The following is a 14431-nucleotide window of genomic DNA, read 5'->3' as shown; positions in this document are numbered from 1 at the left end:
TGCATCCCCTCCCAGATTCAGAGAGCAGTTTACAGTGGAGAATATGGGTGCCTGTAGCCCAAAAAGGGGCCTGGAAGGGGCTTTGAGCTGGCTGAGGTTCCAGTTTAGTAAAGGAATCAAATAATTATTGATATTAGCCTGCCAGTTTCTGTTCGGCTGTGTCATCTCCTTGCATTAAGTCATAATCAGAACTCTGAGATAATGACTGGCTTTTAAGCGCCGTGTGCAAGCAATTCTTGCATAAGACAGTTTGCTTTCCACTCTCTTGGACTCTGAGCACCGAGGAAGTGGCTGTGAATTTTGAAAAGGGCAGGAAAGTTGGTCTTGATCACAACAGCGTTGAGCATCGTCCCAGGCCAGCTGGGGTTGTAAGCAGAAGGGCTGAGTCCTGCGCTGTAAGCCTGCGTCTTAGGAGGTCTGTCAGGGGAATCGTTTTAGAGAGGTCCTGGGAGCACAGCAAGCAAAGTTCAGCTCTCCCTGTGGAGAGAATATTGCACCAGTTCCTTACCTGCAGTGTAGTGGCAGAGACCTTCCCTGACAGCACACTCATTAGGGGGTTTTAATTATTGAGACATTCATTCTAATCGTGTCCCCTGGTTCCCGTTCTGCTGAGGTTACATCTGCTTCTTATTTTCTGCATGCTGGCTAATGTCCAAGCCACTTTGCTGCCCATATGGAGCATGCACAGCAGCAACTTGCCCATCAGGCCAGGGAGCAGGGTATTCATTGCCCTCCTTCGCCTGCCACTAACCACATGGGAGGAGAGCTGACAACCCGGGGGGGTGGCGGGGGGGGCAGGGTTTGTGGGAGCTAGCACTGGGCCAGCAGTTTGCTGCTGTGTTTGCAGTCCTGCCGCTCCGGCATCCTTCGTCCCGGCTGGTGTGTCTTGTACGGACCCACCCTGCACTTGCAGGTGCAGCTGCGTTGTCCCAGCAGAGGTGCAGCCATCACGGATGCAGTGCTGCTCTAGTACTGGCAGACCCTTGGGAGAGACATGGCTTCTTCTGGACAAGGCGATTTTCCCATTGCGTTGTATATCCAGCCCTGGAACAAAACCAGGGCGGTTTCTTTTCCCCCGTGACCATCTACATTTGCAGTTTCACTGCTACGATGTTGTCAGCTAAGTTGTCAGCATCTGTTTTATGCTCCCGAGTGTCTTAGGTTTGTTGACAAGTGTTTGGAGTGCAGATTGGTCTCAAACACTGGAACTGGATAATGGGGAATTAGCTCAAGGTAGGAACATCCACATGTGCTGCCTGCTGCAGATGCTCTGAATGGGTGCACAGGGCTAGCGGGGTGGGGAAAAGCAAGGGGTGCGGTGTGCCTTGAGTCGTGGTTTGGCTGAGCAGAATTTAGACTCATGCTATGAACCCCGTTACAGATTAGCCTTTTGCCTCTGAAAACTGCAGTTCATAAGGCCCCATGTCTCTCCTTTTGATGTCACCAGGGAGTCTCTCACCCTCTTTTTGGAAGTCTCTGGGATGCTGAAGGGTCCCTGTTACGCTAGTGAGGTTACGTCGAGCCCTGTTAGGGTTTCCTCTTCTCACAGTGGGAGCTGTGACAGCAAGGACCTTGTGATTTCAAAAGCTGGTCGTCTTCTCCGTGGCTATGGAAGGGGCACTCTCTATAGCTAGGTCTTCCACACCTGCAGTTTGGGAAACTCCTGTTGCCATTCAAGGTGACCAGTTGGCACATTAACGAAGTAGGGGTGAGGATCCTGGTCAGACATGATGAAGTCTTCACGCCTACAAGGCCTTGAGAGCACTGTTTGGTGATGTGGTCAGGCTCTGCAGTGACCAGCTCCAGCATCTTGTGGCAGAGGGTGGGTGAGAGCATCTGCCTGCTTGTTCTCACCTCAGGACACCGAGAGACAGCGGCTGGCAGCACCGGTCCAGGACAGGACTAGACAGTGTTTGCAGAGCAGGCTACTCTGACACCGTAGCAGTGTCAGGCCTCTGACCAGTAACAAAACTGAAATGCAGTCAGTGCTCATGCTGAGCTTGTGAGGAACTCCATGAGAAACCTCCCTCCACACTCAGCTTTCAGCACAACCCCTCACATCCTCCTCTCTGGCCAACAGCTCATCCCCTTCCATTCCCCGTCATCTCTAGCCTGACTTCAGATTTCTCACCATACCAAGTGCTTTGCTGAAATACCGGTAGATGACATTGACTGGATTTTATTTCCCTAAACAATGATCTCATTGAAGACAGCTGTCAGCTTGACTGGCATGGTTTTTTTCTGGTAATTCTGTGGCATTTTATCCCATTTTCCATATCCTTCTTTGTTCTGTTCCCAGTTTACTTTGGGAGTCTTGAGTGCTGGGTGCTCTCTGTGGCTCCTGGAGTCCAGAGGACATCGTAAGCACACCGTGGGTGGACATGGTGGGACTTAGGGCCTCACCTGGGCAGGATGATCTGGAAGAACCCCAAGGAGCAGGACCATCACTGTTGGGAGAATGGGGTAATGCTAGCAGGGGCCTGGGGTTGTTTCTTTGCTCCTCAAGCATGTTGTTCTGTAGATCAGGGCCCTTTTGAACAACGAAACTTGGAGAGGCAAATTCTGCTGGCAACAGCACTCACTCTGATGTCGCCTGCACCTCCCGGAGCAGCACCGGTGGCAGTCCCTGTGACGTCTCTGTATCAGGCACCTTCCCGGTGCTGGGATAGATTCTCAGACAAAACTGGGTTACTATACAATTAAGACTGAGAATATGAATCACTGATTTAAGCAAAAAATCTAGTGAGGGAGGTGGCAGCGATCCCACGCTGAGCTCCGTTCAGAGTTAAGGCAAAGTAAATTGTACAGAGGTGTAAATCTGAGCACCTTAACTCTGCCCAGCTATAGCAAAGCCATGCAGACCACTGGGATGTAACAGTGTCATTAGAAAAGCTGTGCTGTAGCCTTGCGGTCAATGTCACGAGGCTGCAGCCATGCAGTCGTGTCTGTGGCTCAGCAGTGTGTGGAGAAGCAATTGCTTTGCGATGAGGACGCAGACTGGATACCATGGCAACACGCGTTGGTCCCAGGCTCGCTCTAGGTGTAGGGGTGCTGTGGGAGCAGGCAGACTTGCAGGTAGCTGGGCTGTGAGTAGAACTGAACTAGTGAATCATCAGTAGAGCGGGACAAGCACCACGCAGGGGCTGACCACCTCTGGAGGTGGCCTTCTCTCCCCACTGATGCTGCGGTGAGCTGGGGCCACTGCATTTCTCATGCAAGCATGTCTCTTAAGTGTTCGAGGATAAATAGCTTTGAGCATTGGGCTGGATAGACTCTAAACTGACAGACGGGTTAATGAGAGAGATGAGGCAGTGCTTTCACTCCTCCAGATAGCCACCACAGCCCTGAGAAGCCAGCTGGGGAGTCAGAGAGAGTCCCAATCTAGAGAAGCATTTACTGCGCAGCTTGGTTTTGACACTGAGTTTTATGAGGCCGAGTGCACCCATCCACACGCACTGTGGTCTTTTGTCCTCCTGATTGCAGCCCCTGAGTCGTGTGGTTTCGTTGCTGCCCTGCTGGTTTGCAGGTTCCCTGGGACATGCAAGATCCGTATGTGACCTGCCTGAGCAGTTATATGACCGGTGACGGAGCCCTCCGAGCAGACACCTGGCTGAGGCTGCTGGGTCCAACACGCTGAGAATAGAGGGGGTGAGCGTGAGGCGCAGTTGAGTGGACCCAGTCGTGGTGAATGAGGTGAGCAGCTCTTGTACCAGCTCCAGCACCGGGCCCAGATCCCCCCCGGGCTCTCATTCGTACACCTCTGTGCCCAGCAGACATGGATGTGGAGCTGGAGACAAGAACATATGAAATGTGCAGGATGCAGATAACCTTTGCTTATTCCCGGCATGGAGTTATGCCGAGATGCTTTTTGCTGCCTAAGCCCTTCCATCTCCCTTTTCCTTCTTTCATTCCCAAATAACAGACTCTAGAGGCATCTCACTCCCTCACGTCAGAGTCAGAATCTGAATTAATAATGTGCTAAGAAAATAAAGATAGTCCAACAGACTTTAAATCAAGGAGAACAGCATGTTAAAGAGTTTTAAGAAATCATGTTACTTTGTGTGCAGTTTTAGGGATGGCAGAAATAACTCTATCAGCAATTTATTGATGGTGACAAATTCTTTCAGAAAAAGCCTGCCCAGGGAATGCTTCTCTTTATCACCAGACTCTCTACGTGAATTGTCCATGAGCAGATTAATGTGTCCTGGTGAAGGTGTCAACACAATTTGTGTTCCCTGAGCCTCCATGTCACCCGAGCTGACATGTCATTTGAATGTATGTGCTGAAATCCATGTTGCTTTTCGGATGCTGCTCCCTTTGCACGTATTTGGGCCTGGGTTTCAGAGAACCATTTCCAGAGCCAGGCAGATGGATCTCACCAGGTACAGAGCACCTTTGAGGATGGATCGAGGACACAACCTCTCTTAGCCTTGACATGAAGTCTGCCTGTGCAGACCCATGGCAAGAAAAGAGCACTCCAGAAAGCTTCATGGTGCCACTGTTAAAGGCTCAGCTGCTGCTAAGGAGAGTGTTAGACAGAGCTAGTCACTGAGGCTCACCTTGCACTGCTGATGGGACCACAGAGTAACAGTGCCTTGACCCTGATGGATGCTGCTGTGTCCAAGTCCTCTAGTGCTCTTGTCTGAGCACCATCAAGGCCCAAGGAAGGACTGAGGGCAGGGCTGGGGCAGGAGATACCAGCATATTACTATGGTGTGTCATCTTGCGCTGGGCTCGCTGGAAAACATCCTTGCATTCGCTCCTTTTCTTTTACCGGCAGGTCTGTCAGAAAGCCACCCTGGCTGAACTAGAAAATAGCTGGTTTGGACTGGAAGCCATAGGAAGTTTTTTTGGAGGTTGGTTGCCTGCAGCTGTGGCTGCATTTCCCATCTCCATTTGTCTCACTTCAGGTTTCAGTTCCCCCCGTCTTGGTGGGCTGTCCGAAGAGCCTTCGAGAGTCTGATCCCCGTGACTTAAGGCCAATCCCCTTGGCATGAATGAATTTGGCTGCAAGGCACCGAGTCTTCTGCAGTTTGAAGATGACAGTTCAAGGTGGTGGTGGAGAGCACGTTCTCATGCAGGGCTGTGACAGTGGGGGACAGGGGGACAGGGAGTCCCAGGAGCCCGGCTTCCTGCATGTCTGGTCTGCAATTGCTCACCTACAGCCTGAGACTGAGACTCGGCTGACCAAGCTGTGAGCAGAGAGACTGCAGCAGAGACCTCCAGGGAGCAAACTTCATTGGGGGGGCCATTGGGGTCACAAGCTGGGTGCTGCGTGTCTGCCCAGACGCTTCTATTTACGCAGCAGCTATGCTCTGGCTCAACAGGGAGGAAAGAAGAGAAGTTAATTTATTACTGCAAATGACTTTGAAGTAATTAATTGATCTTGTCAAATGCAAGGGATAATTCCACAGCTACATAATCCCAGCAGAAAGACACATCTTGCCTCCTGACAAGGCTTCTTTGATAGAGCTGTTTCACTAACACATGCTGAAGTCAGGAAGGGGACATTTTATTTAATGATTCACACTAATTAATGCGGGGCAAGCGTGCTCCCTCTCCACCCTGCAACACAGTGGTAACCAAGCCTTTCATGCGAGCCCATTTCCTCAGGGCTTGCCTGCTTGCAGGGGTGATGCTGAGAGATGTTATGTGAGAGCCACTTAAAAACAGGGCTGCTTTTTGCTGGATGTCAGAGCTCAGCATCCCGGATCTGGTGGTTGGGCCAAGCCCTGGGTGTTTGTCTCACTGCCTGGGTGGTCTTCTGGCAGGATCGTCTCTGCTGGCTGCAGAGAGCTCCTCGTATGATGGTCCTTACAGTTATCGGGTCCCAGGGGCCTGTGACAATTCCCACAGTAAATAACTTGGCCCAGTGTTTTGGGCAATTGCCCCTGCATGGTTGTCATCGCACTGGGGGGTCTGTGCCACTTCCAGGGCTTTGTGAGGGGGAGCAAAGCCAGGGCATGTCTGTAAGACCCATTCAGGAACATCCATAGTGGAGGTCTATCCCCATAAGCGAGATCCTAGCAGGACTCAGGATTGCCAGCAGAGCCCTGGCAACACTGGGATAATTCCCAGTCCCCTACCTTTGCTGCTCTGCTGGGGAAACTGAATCATCGCCGAGGGTTTCTCTGCTTTCTGCAGGCTGTGGGAGAGATGGGGCAGCCCGATTCCCCACCCTGCCTGAGGTCACACCGTGTGGCTCAGCTTATGCCTTGGAGGAAAGACAGGTCCTTGGTCACCAGCAAGTCTGAGCATCCATCTGTGGAACTGGTAATGATAAAACTGGCCTGAAAGTGAGAAGGCTTCTGACCATTGCGTGGGAGTGGAGGAAGAAGAAAACAACTGTTGCAAGAGAGGCAGGGATTGAACCACTATACCATGGACTTTAGCAAGTCTGGGCCTTATATAACGTGGTACATGCAACAGCAAGGTTCTTGCAGACCTCTCGTTCCCTGCATCCCCTCAGGGCATGGTGACCATGGCCTGTAGGGCCAGTAGTGGTCACGGAACAGGGAACAGTACATCTCCAGTCCTTCTTGGCATCGGGTTGGCCATCATTTTGCAAATGGCAGTGATATTTCTGACCAAGAGTTCACAGTCCTCCTGCCCTGCCAATGTCTTCTTTGAGGGTACAAGGTTCTGATCTCGTAGCCACTAGTGCCCTGGCGGATCTCCCTTGTCCTCTGTGTGTCCATGTGTGTTGTGGGGATTAGGACATCTCTAGGTTGACAAGTTACATGCCCTTGATTTGGGATAAAAAGACCAGGTCTCTCCTCATTCCCCTGGCTCTCGTAGGGCTAGTGCTGCCCAGTTGTTTTCATTTTAAAATCACATTTTGATTGCTTGTCGCTTTGCCCAGGTCTACCTGTTTACCGGATCTTGCTGTGGGTCTACCACAGGGTGAATTTTTTGGAAGGAAAATTTTGACTTAAATGAAAGTGGAGGAAACATAATTCTTTCCTTCTTGTTGCAAACAAAACCTCCGTGTCTTAAAATAGAACCTGAAGCACAGTGATGATTGCCTTTTAATCGGCCCACATTTGTTTATGGTAAGAAAATATCAATTCATACATCTGACGAGATGACGCTGAAACCAGCAACAAACTCCTCCAAAAACTCGTTTGCTCTCCTCATGCTCTGTCCTGGGGCTGGCATTCGTTCTTTGGTGCCGAGTCCTTGCACCCAGGCAGTCAAACTCAACCAAAGCATCTGCAGTTCTTTGCGGCTTCTTGTGCAAATGTCGGTTTGTCTTTCAGCTCAGAATCAGAATCCCTTTAGTCTTCTGTGGGTCTGGGACAGTGATTCCTTAATGCTCCTGGAGCTTGAGTCCAGCACAGCAGTAGCAAGGAGTTTCACAGTTGTATTTCGAGCAGGTTTGGATGGAGCATGGGAGGGCCAAACACTAAATAAGGAAGATAAGGAGAGAGCTTGAATAGCTGCCCAGGCATGGCAAGAAATAGTGATTGTGCCATTAACTGCTGTATCATAAAGCAATTGCAGAAGAGAGGGGCTAATTAAAGTGGCTGAGGCAACCTTCTGTCTGGCAAATCTTGGCTTTCAAGTGCTTGATCTTGCAACATCGATAATACTCCTTCGCTGTGGATTTGGTGTCTGAATCCAGCAGCCAAGGACCTGCCCGTATCTTGGCATTGCTGCTCAGTGCAAAGGATAGCAAAGTCACTTCTCTGCCTCACTAAGGTCCCACCACCCTCTGGGCGTTGCAGGAAAGGCTCCTTTGCCTTTGACTGTGCTGAGTCTAATGGACCTTCTTGCCAGAGGAGGGTCTGCTTCAGAAGACAACAAAGTCAGTCCTGGCAGAGCATCATGCTCTGGGTGGTGGAGGTGTCTGGGAACAGCGAGGTTCTGGTGCAGCAGAAGACTCAGCACCATCTATTCACCCTCTCTGTAATGGTTAAGGGAGCTCTTGGTAGCTGCTGGGGCCTGAAGGCTGCACAGGGAGAGTTTTTAATACTTGCAGATATCAAAGAACAGGTCAACTGTAAAGCACCATTCATGTTATCCGTAATAGCTTTGCAAAGCTGAACTCGGCTCACAGCAAAGAGTAATGAGGTGCAATTCTCTGCTTCATCAGGTGACATTATGAAGGAGTCAGCTGCTCCCAAGTGCTCTGGATTAGCCGGGGAAGGTACACTCTCTTCCTTCTTTGTCACCCAAGCATGTTGAGAAAGGTGGCCTCAGCCCTCATCGGGAAGGTTCAGGTCAGTGTTGAACACTTTCCAGGAAAGATGGGCATGTGCCATGAGCCCAGCTAGTATTAGGGGGTAAAGAAGGAGAGCGGGGGCGTTGGAACTGGCTCGGTTCTTGCTGCTTCACTCCTTGGCATCCCGCAGTAGTTCAGCCCATTGCCCTCCAACCAGCGAGAGATTAGAAACTTTCCAAAGTCTTCCAGCCCTCCTGAAGCAGCAGTTTCGCTCACTGTAATCCAACCTCAGAATAAGTCAGAAGTTAATTTTCATAAAGTTAATCGCCATTGGCAGATAAATTAAAATCTTTAATTGGTGAAAACTGCATGAATAAAGAATGATTTTCGCTGAGCCGTGGAGGACTGTGTTTGCTTTGAACTAAAGCATCCAAACGTGCATTTGCAGTCACTGTCTTCAAAGGCAAAAACATTTCATGCCACAGGGTTTTATCCAGTGCAACCACTGCAGTATTTTACAATATCACTGTGTCAGCACGAAAAAAAAGTGCTTAGATCCCTTTCTGAGATTTATTGCATTTCATAGGTGGATAGATTTTTGATTAGAGAAACACTTGCTTTTTCTTTCAAAAGTGCTTTGCCGAGTGGTGAGATAATGCAAAGGCTGAACTTCATCTAATTATTAAGCCCGTTAAGTCCACGCAGAACAAGCTGCCTTGCCGTCTGCACAGCACAGTTAGGTCGGCATGACCCAAAGCCTGAACCACCGCTCGTGGTGTCCTGCCGGGGCAGTGGCTGTGCAGGGTGGTGCAGTGTTAAATCAGTGCTCCGGAGTGGTGGCAGGGTGGATATTTCTGAGTGCCAGCGTCTGCCCTGTGCTTCAGAGAACTTGTGCCCTGTGTTTCCCTGGGACTTGTGCACCTTTGTTTGCTGTGGCGGATGAAATCCATGTCAGGAGGATACCTTTCCCATCCGAAACCCTTGTGGGAAGTGAGGGCAGCTGGGAAGCCCCCTACACAGTAGCTCCTGCAGGCATGTACTTTTTAATAAAGACTAAAGGAGGGGAGAATCAAGACAAAAACCTTAGAGCAGTTGGAGTCAGGCTTCCAGCCTAGACATGGCTCCTCGCTGCCTTCCCAAGGGCTGAGGAAGATGCACAGGGCTGGGAGGGCGAGGATCAGAGCCGACTAGCAAATGAAGCTATGGGCAAAGAGACCTCTGGTCCACGTTCTCCGGCTGCCCCTTGCGCACAAGCGGATCTCCTGGGTGAGCTCAGGAGCTCGGCCGTGCTATGGGGGATGCGCAGCCCTCCAGCACCGCTGGCTTCGCCTGTGGGCACGGCTCAAGGAGAGGGGCTGCTCGGGGGGGCAGGAGGGGAGAGAGCTGCGAGGCTCTCAAAGTGTGGTGGCCATGGGCCTGTGCGGACTCTGGATGCTCCAGTGCTGCTCTTCCCTTAACAGGGCTTTTTCCACCCCCACTGGCACCAACGACATTAAACTCAAAGAAATAAAAAGCTGTTAGTTTAGATCACTGTAACGCACCAGGGCATGATCCCAGCAAGAAAGGCACTCAGACTCCATAAGATATTGATTAAAATACCATTTATTGGAGCTAGCACTAGAAGGAAAAAAAAGGATAATACAGATAATCTTACATCCTTTTAAATGCTGAAAATCCCAATCAAGCCACAGCACGCTGCACAGATTCCATCCATGGAGAAGTTCCCCGACATTTTGGTCTTTAGCACTGTTGTCTTCTTTACAGAAGAAAACAACTCTATTCATCATTTCATCTATTCACTGTCAAGCAAAAGGATGTTCACATGAGAAGATGCTGCTTCACTTTAAGATAACGACAAGGATGTGATGTCAAGTGGGAGCTGCCTACAAGCTCCTCTATCACAATTAGCCTTCTAAGTTTATCTTGTGGCCAAGGGATAAGCACAGCATCAGACAGGCCTAAAGGCCAAGCTATACATGCAGCATCGCACAGCACGGCACAGACCTGCATCTTCTTAGGTTAACTGCTATGCGAGTCACTAACTCCTTGGTTTACAATAGTCTTCCAGTTAGGACCACCCCAATTACTAGCCTGCAGGTTCCCAGTTCCAGCACTCAGAGACCACCGGGTGTGGTGGTAAGCCCACACTTAGAGCCAGCACAGGGCAGTTCAGGTTTGCTTGATGTCAGATTTCTCATTTTATAATATTAATTGTTATTTTTATTGTTTCCCACCTGTCTGGACTGTAGCTGACTGGCTTAAGCAGTGATATAGCTTAAATCTTTACCTCCATGCAACCAGCTTGCACACATTTCCGTTCAACTGTGGCCTGCTCTCGGGTGTCCTGAGAGATGTAGTGAAGATATCCTGTATATGCGACAGCTCATGCTCTGTGTCCTGCAGGACTGGCATCCCGTGTATACTGGATCTGGGATCCCACGTACACTGGGGAAGATGCCCTGTGTGCGCTATGGCTGGTGTCTTGTGCATGTGGGCTCTGGGATACTGTTTCTAATGAGCATAAATATTTTGCACAAGATCACCTGCTTGGCTGCAACATTGATTAGAAAGTCTGTCTTAGGGAACTGTGAATAATACGCTGGGACAAGTCTACTAATTCTTCCAGCAAATGCAAGTAGTTCTGGCAGTGGAGCCAGAGGAGGCAAGATGGAAAGTGTTCTGCCCTGCGCCACCTCACCAAGTCTTTAATTCATGTCAGCCTGGATTTGGCAAAACATCAAGCAGGAACCTTCCAAGACCTCACTGCGTGTTAGAGGAGAGACCCTGCTGGAAGAGCTTCCATCTCTTCCTCATCTGCCCGCATCCTTTTGAAGACATCTGCTTGTGACACCAAGGGTGTCCCATGCTGGTGCTTTAACAAAATCCCCTCTCGTTCTGCGTTTTGTCCTAATGGCAGAGAATCACAGTGCAGCACCTTGTGCTATGATCTCCGGGAGCTCAGCAGTGTCTTGGAGAATGCGGTAAGGCTGGATGAGTTATTACTTTTGTCACGCTATTTTAAATCATACCTTTTATGTATTTTAGCTCTGGACTGTCTTTTATCTGAAGCTCTAGAGAGCACGTGCCGCATTTGTTAATATTCATTTGCGAGGCAGGACGGGTAGCTTGTGGGCATGGGTGGGCTCTGAGCTGGCTTAGCTTGTCTCGCTCTGTTCTAGCTGGGCTGCTGGATTATGGGTGGGCGGAGGAGACGACTCGGTGTGCTGCCACTTTCTGGAGCTAGAAACACAGCCTAATTTATGATGTCCATAGCTGCAGCTGGCTTCCGTGGGGAACAGCCAAGCTGGCGTTGGCCCTGCTGGGTGCTGTCTTCTGTGGGGCTGCTCTGCTTCCCACGGCCACCCACATCTATCCCAGGTAATCGTACAGCCTTGCTTTAGATCCCTGAAGGAACAGGGGCACCAAACTCCTCTTGAAGTCTGGACCGACAGGCACCAGGACTGCGGTGCCTCTGGGCCCGTCTCCTGCCCGCCCGCCACAGCGGTCCTCTCTGCTGGCCGCAGCACAGACGCACTGCACAGACCTTCTCCTGGCCTCGAGATGTGAGAGGCGGGCGCCGCGGACGGGAAAGCCCACGCTTGCTGGCCCTCCCTTCTTCCAGGCCCCTGCAGCTGCTGGTGCTGCCGCCCTGCCTTCTCCCGGACCAGTCCTCGCTTCCTCCAGGCCTGGAGACTGGGCTGTCCGAACCTGCCTTGCCCGCCCTGGGAATAAGCATGGGATGAACCGTCTGTGCCTTGTACCTAATCGCCGTTATTTAAATGCCCGGTTGCCAGGGTGACAGGCGCTCTGGAAACCAGTCAAGCAGCAAGCCTAGCAGGTGCAATTCCTCTGCCTGCCAGCAGACGTGCGGCACAAACCACCTGGGCTGCCTCACTGCAGGGTCCCTTGTCCCTAGGGAGAAAGAATCAGGCCCAGGGCTGAGGTTTCCCGTCTGTTTCAGATAACTGCGTTGGGTGCAGGGACGTGGTCCTTACGGTTACCCTCTACTCTCCCTTGGCTATAAAGGGATGCTTGGTGACTTGCCTAGAACCGTTGGCCTTAGGAGATGACCACACGGGGTTACCAAAGCCAGCCCTGACCATCCTCCCGGCAGTTCCCCGAGGGAGACAGAGCTGCTCTCCCCGCTCCGACCCCAGGGCTGGGACGTGCGTCTACGTGTACAAGACCTGCTGGTGCGAGCAGGGACCCTTGCTCTGACGGTCTGCAAGATGCCACCAGGCAGAACAACAAAAGTTGCTGCTGCGGTGAGGAGTGACCCGATGCCTGCTGTGGTTTTGTGCTCCCCTGGGACGATGCCAAAGCCAAACAGGTGCAACAGTGAGGCTCCTCACTCCGCCTGGGCTCTATCGCTGCGCACAGAGGCTCTGTCCCCTGCGCGGCTGGAAGGTGGAGACTGGCACTTGCTGTTCTTGGCATCTGCACTCAGTGCAAAGGCACCAGCCCGTGTCCCAGACGCGGCCTGCTCTGCTGGAGCTGGTCCCAGCAAAGGAAATCCTGCCCGACCCATAACGTGGCTCATGGGGAGCCCTTGGCTGGAGTAATTGTGTTTGCACAGACAATCCTCATCAGTTTAAAGGAGATAAAATCAGTAGGAGCTTATTGAAATGCAGCCACGGTCTCCGCCACGGAGCAGCCGTCAGGGTCTGGCACAGAGGAGCAGCAGTAGCTGGGCTCGGTTCTGCCAGAAGCCCTGGGGCAGTGAAGGGTCCATCCCGGGCTGGTGCAGCATTGCTGGCTGTGGCCTGGCTCTCCATGGCAGCTCTTTGCGCTGCACCCAGACGGCTCTGAAAGAGGTGTTGAGTGTTTCTCTCCAAGGTTTGGGCTCAGAAATGGTAACAAAGGCTCTAGTAGGCTTCCTCGCAGAAAGCACCCAAATTGCCCCTCTGTTGGGGCATTTGGAGAGGGTTTGCTTTGCTGTCCTTTGTGGTCATGGCCCTGCAACCTGAAACACACAGGGAAAGACACAACCACTCAAGGAGAGACAGTGCAGTGAGCAGCTGAGCCGTGGATCAGCCCAGAGGAGTCTGGGTCTGGCAAACAGGCAACAGCTGGAAATTGTGAAAACCCTTGCCATCATTTCAGACACCATCTGCTCCTGAGGGTTTGGATACGGCGCTGGTGTGTGATCAGCTCAGGGGCCCCGTTCTGGCCAAGGGCTGTGAAGTTCATATGTTGGGGGAGGATGCGGTAAGGTTACGTGTGGCTACCCACGGTGGATGTCCACATGCAAATCACAGCTGCAGGCCCAAAGGGAAGGCTGGACTGAGCTGGACTTGGCTTGACTGGACTGAAGAGGGACTCAGTATCCTCTGTGTGAGAAGGTCCTGGGGGCTCCAGGGGCTGCTGGGCTATGGACACTGCAGCCACAGAGGCTGAAGGCTCCTGTGAGTCTTCCACGAGCAGATGTGAAGAAGGCCTTTAGCAACTGTTCCGGTTTCTGTACATTCACACACTCCCAGTCCTGCCGGAGGACAGACAATTAGCAAAGCAATATTAATTTTGCAGAGAGGCCACTGATGTGGCCTGTCTCCCCTTTGCCCTAGGCAGCGAGCAGTGTCTGCACGGATTACGCGTAAGAATGCTCTCCACAGGCACCTTTCAGGAAAATCATTTCAATTAGCAGCTAAGATGGATAGCACAGGAAACAGCATGGTTATTTCCAGTTATTTACAATGAATCACCTGGTTGGAGGAAGAGGGAATGCTGCACTGTGCTGAAGGGGCTTTGGATCACAATTATGCTCCCGTGATACTGTTCACAATTATGCTCCTGTGATGCTGGTAAGCATAGAGGAGTTTGCTTTATGGTTTGGTGATTAATTTTTGCAGGATGAATTTTTCCCTGGGAAAATAATTGAGACTGTAAAAAGGAAGCACCATGGGAAGGGAATGCATCAGCTCCTGGCAGCTACATGCAGCTTTGGCATCTAATCCACACTTCTAGGTGTTTCCAGTATCCAGTGGAGGGACAGAGGTCCACTCTGCCCCTTCTTGACTGCCTGGATGAGGAGGGAGGGATGAGTCCATCTTCTCCAGTGGAGGCAGCAGTGTCTGCCCTCCCCTTTTCCTGGCATAAGGGTCTGTGGGCTCCGGAAACCCCTCTGTCCCCTCTGGGCTCTGTGGGCCAAGACCAGAACACACTTTTGTGCTGTGCTCCCTGGGGATTTGTATTTGTTATGCTCTGCTGTCCATTGGATGCCACAAAGCACAGGTGGCCAAAGTGGTGATGGCTTCTGGGAGAAACCCT

The 14431-nt window shown here is 51.4% G+C and overlaps 1 protein-coding gene across 3 annotated transcripts in view; it reads left to right on the top strand.

Annotated features, from left to right (window-relative positions):
* The window catches only part of CTXN1 (cortexin 1), a 44100-nt gene that overhangs the window by 17043 nt on the left and 12626 nt on the right, over nt 1-14431 (top strand). Inside the window, exon 1 of one of the 3 annotated variants that reach the window (XM_026105463.2) lies at nt 3506-3648. The exons of 1 other annotated variant lie outside the window; for it this stretch is intronic. The gene's annotated coding sequence lies outside the window, so the exon portion shown is untranslated. Of the gene's footprint in view, nt 1-3505; nt 3694-14431 lie in introns of those variants that run through there. One more of the 3 variants, XM_026105462.2, reaches the window with a different exon arrangement.

This window comes from Dromaius novaehollandiae, chromosome 25 (assembly GCF_036370855.1).
Source record: "Dromaius novaehollandiae isolate bDroNov1 chromosome 25, bDroNov1.hap1, whole genome shotgun sequence".
In the NCBI taxonomy this organism is placed as follows: Eukaryota; Metazoa; Chordata; class Aves; order Casuariiformes; family Dromaiidae; genus Dromaius; species Dromaius novaehollandiae.
This window is presented reverse-complemented; position numbering and strand designations above follow the sequence as displayed.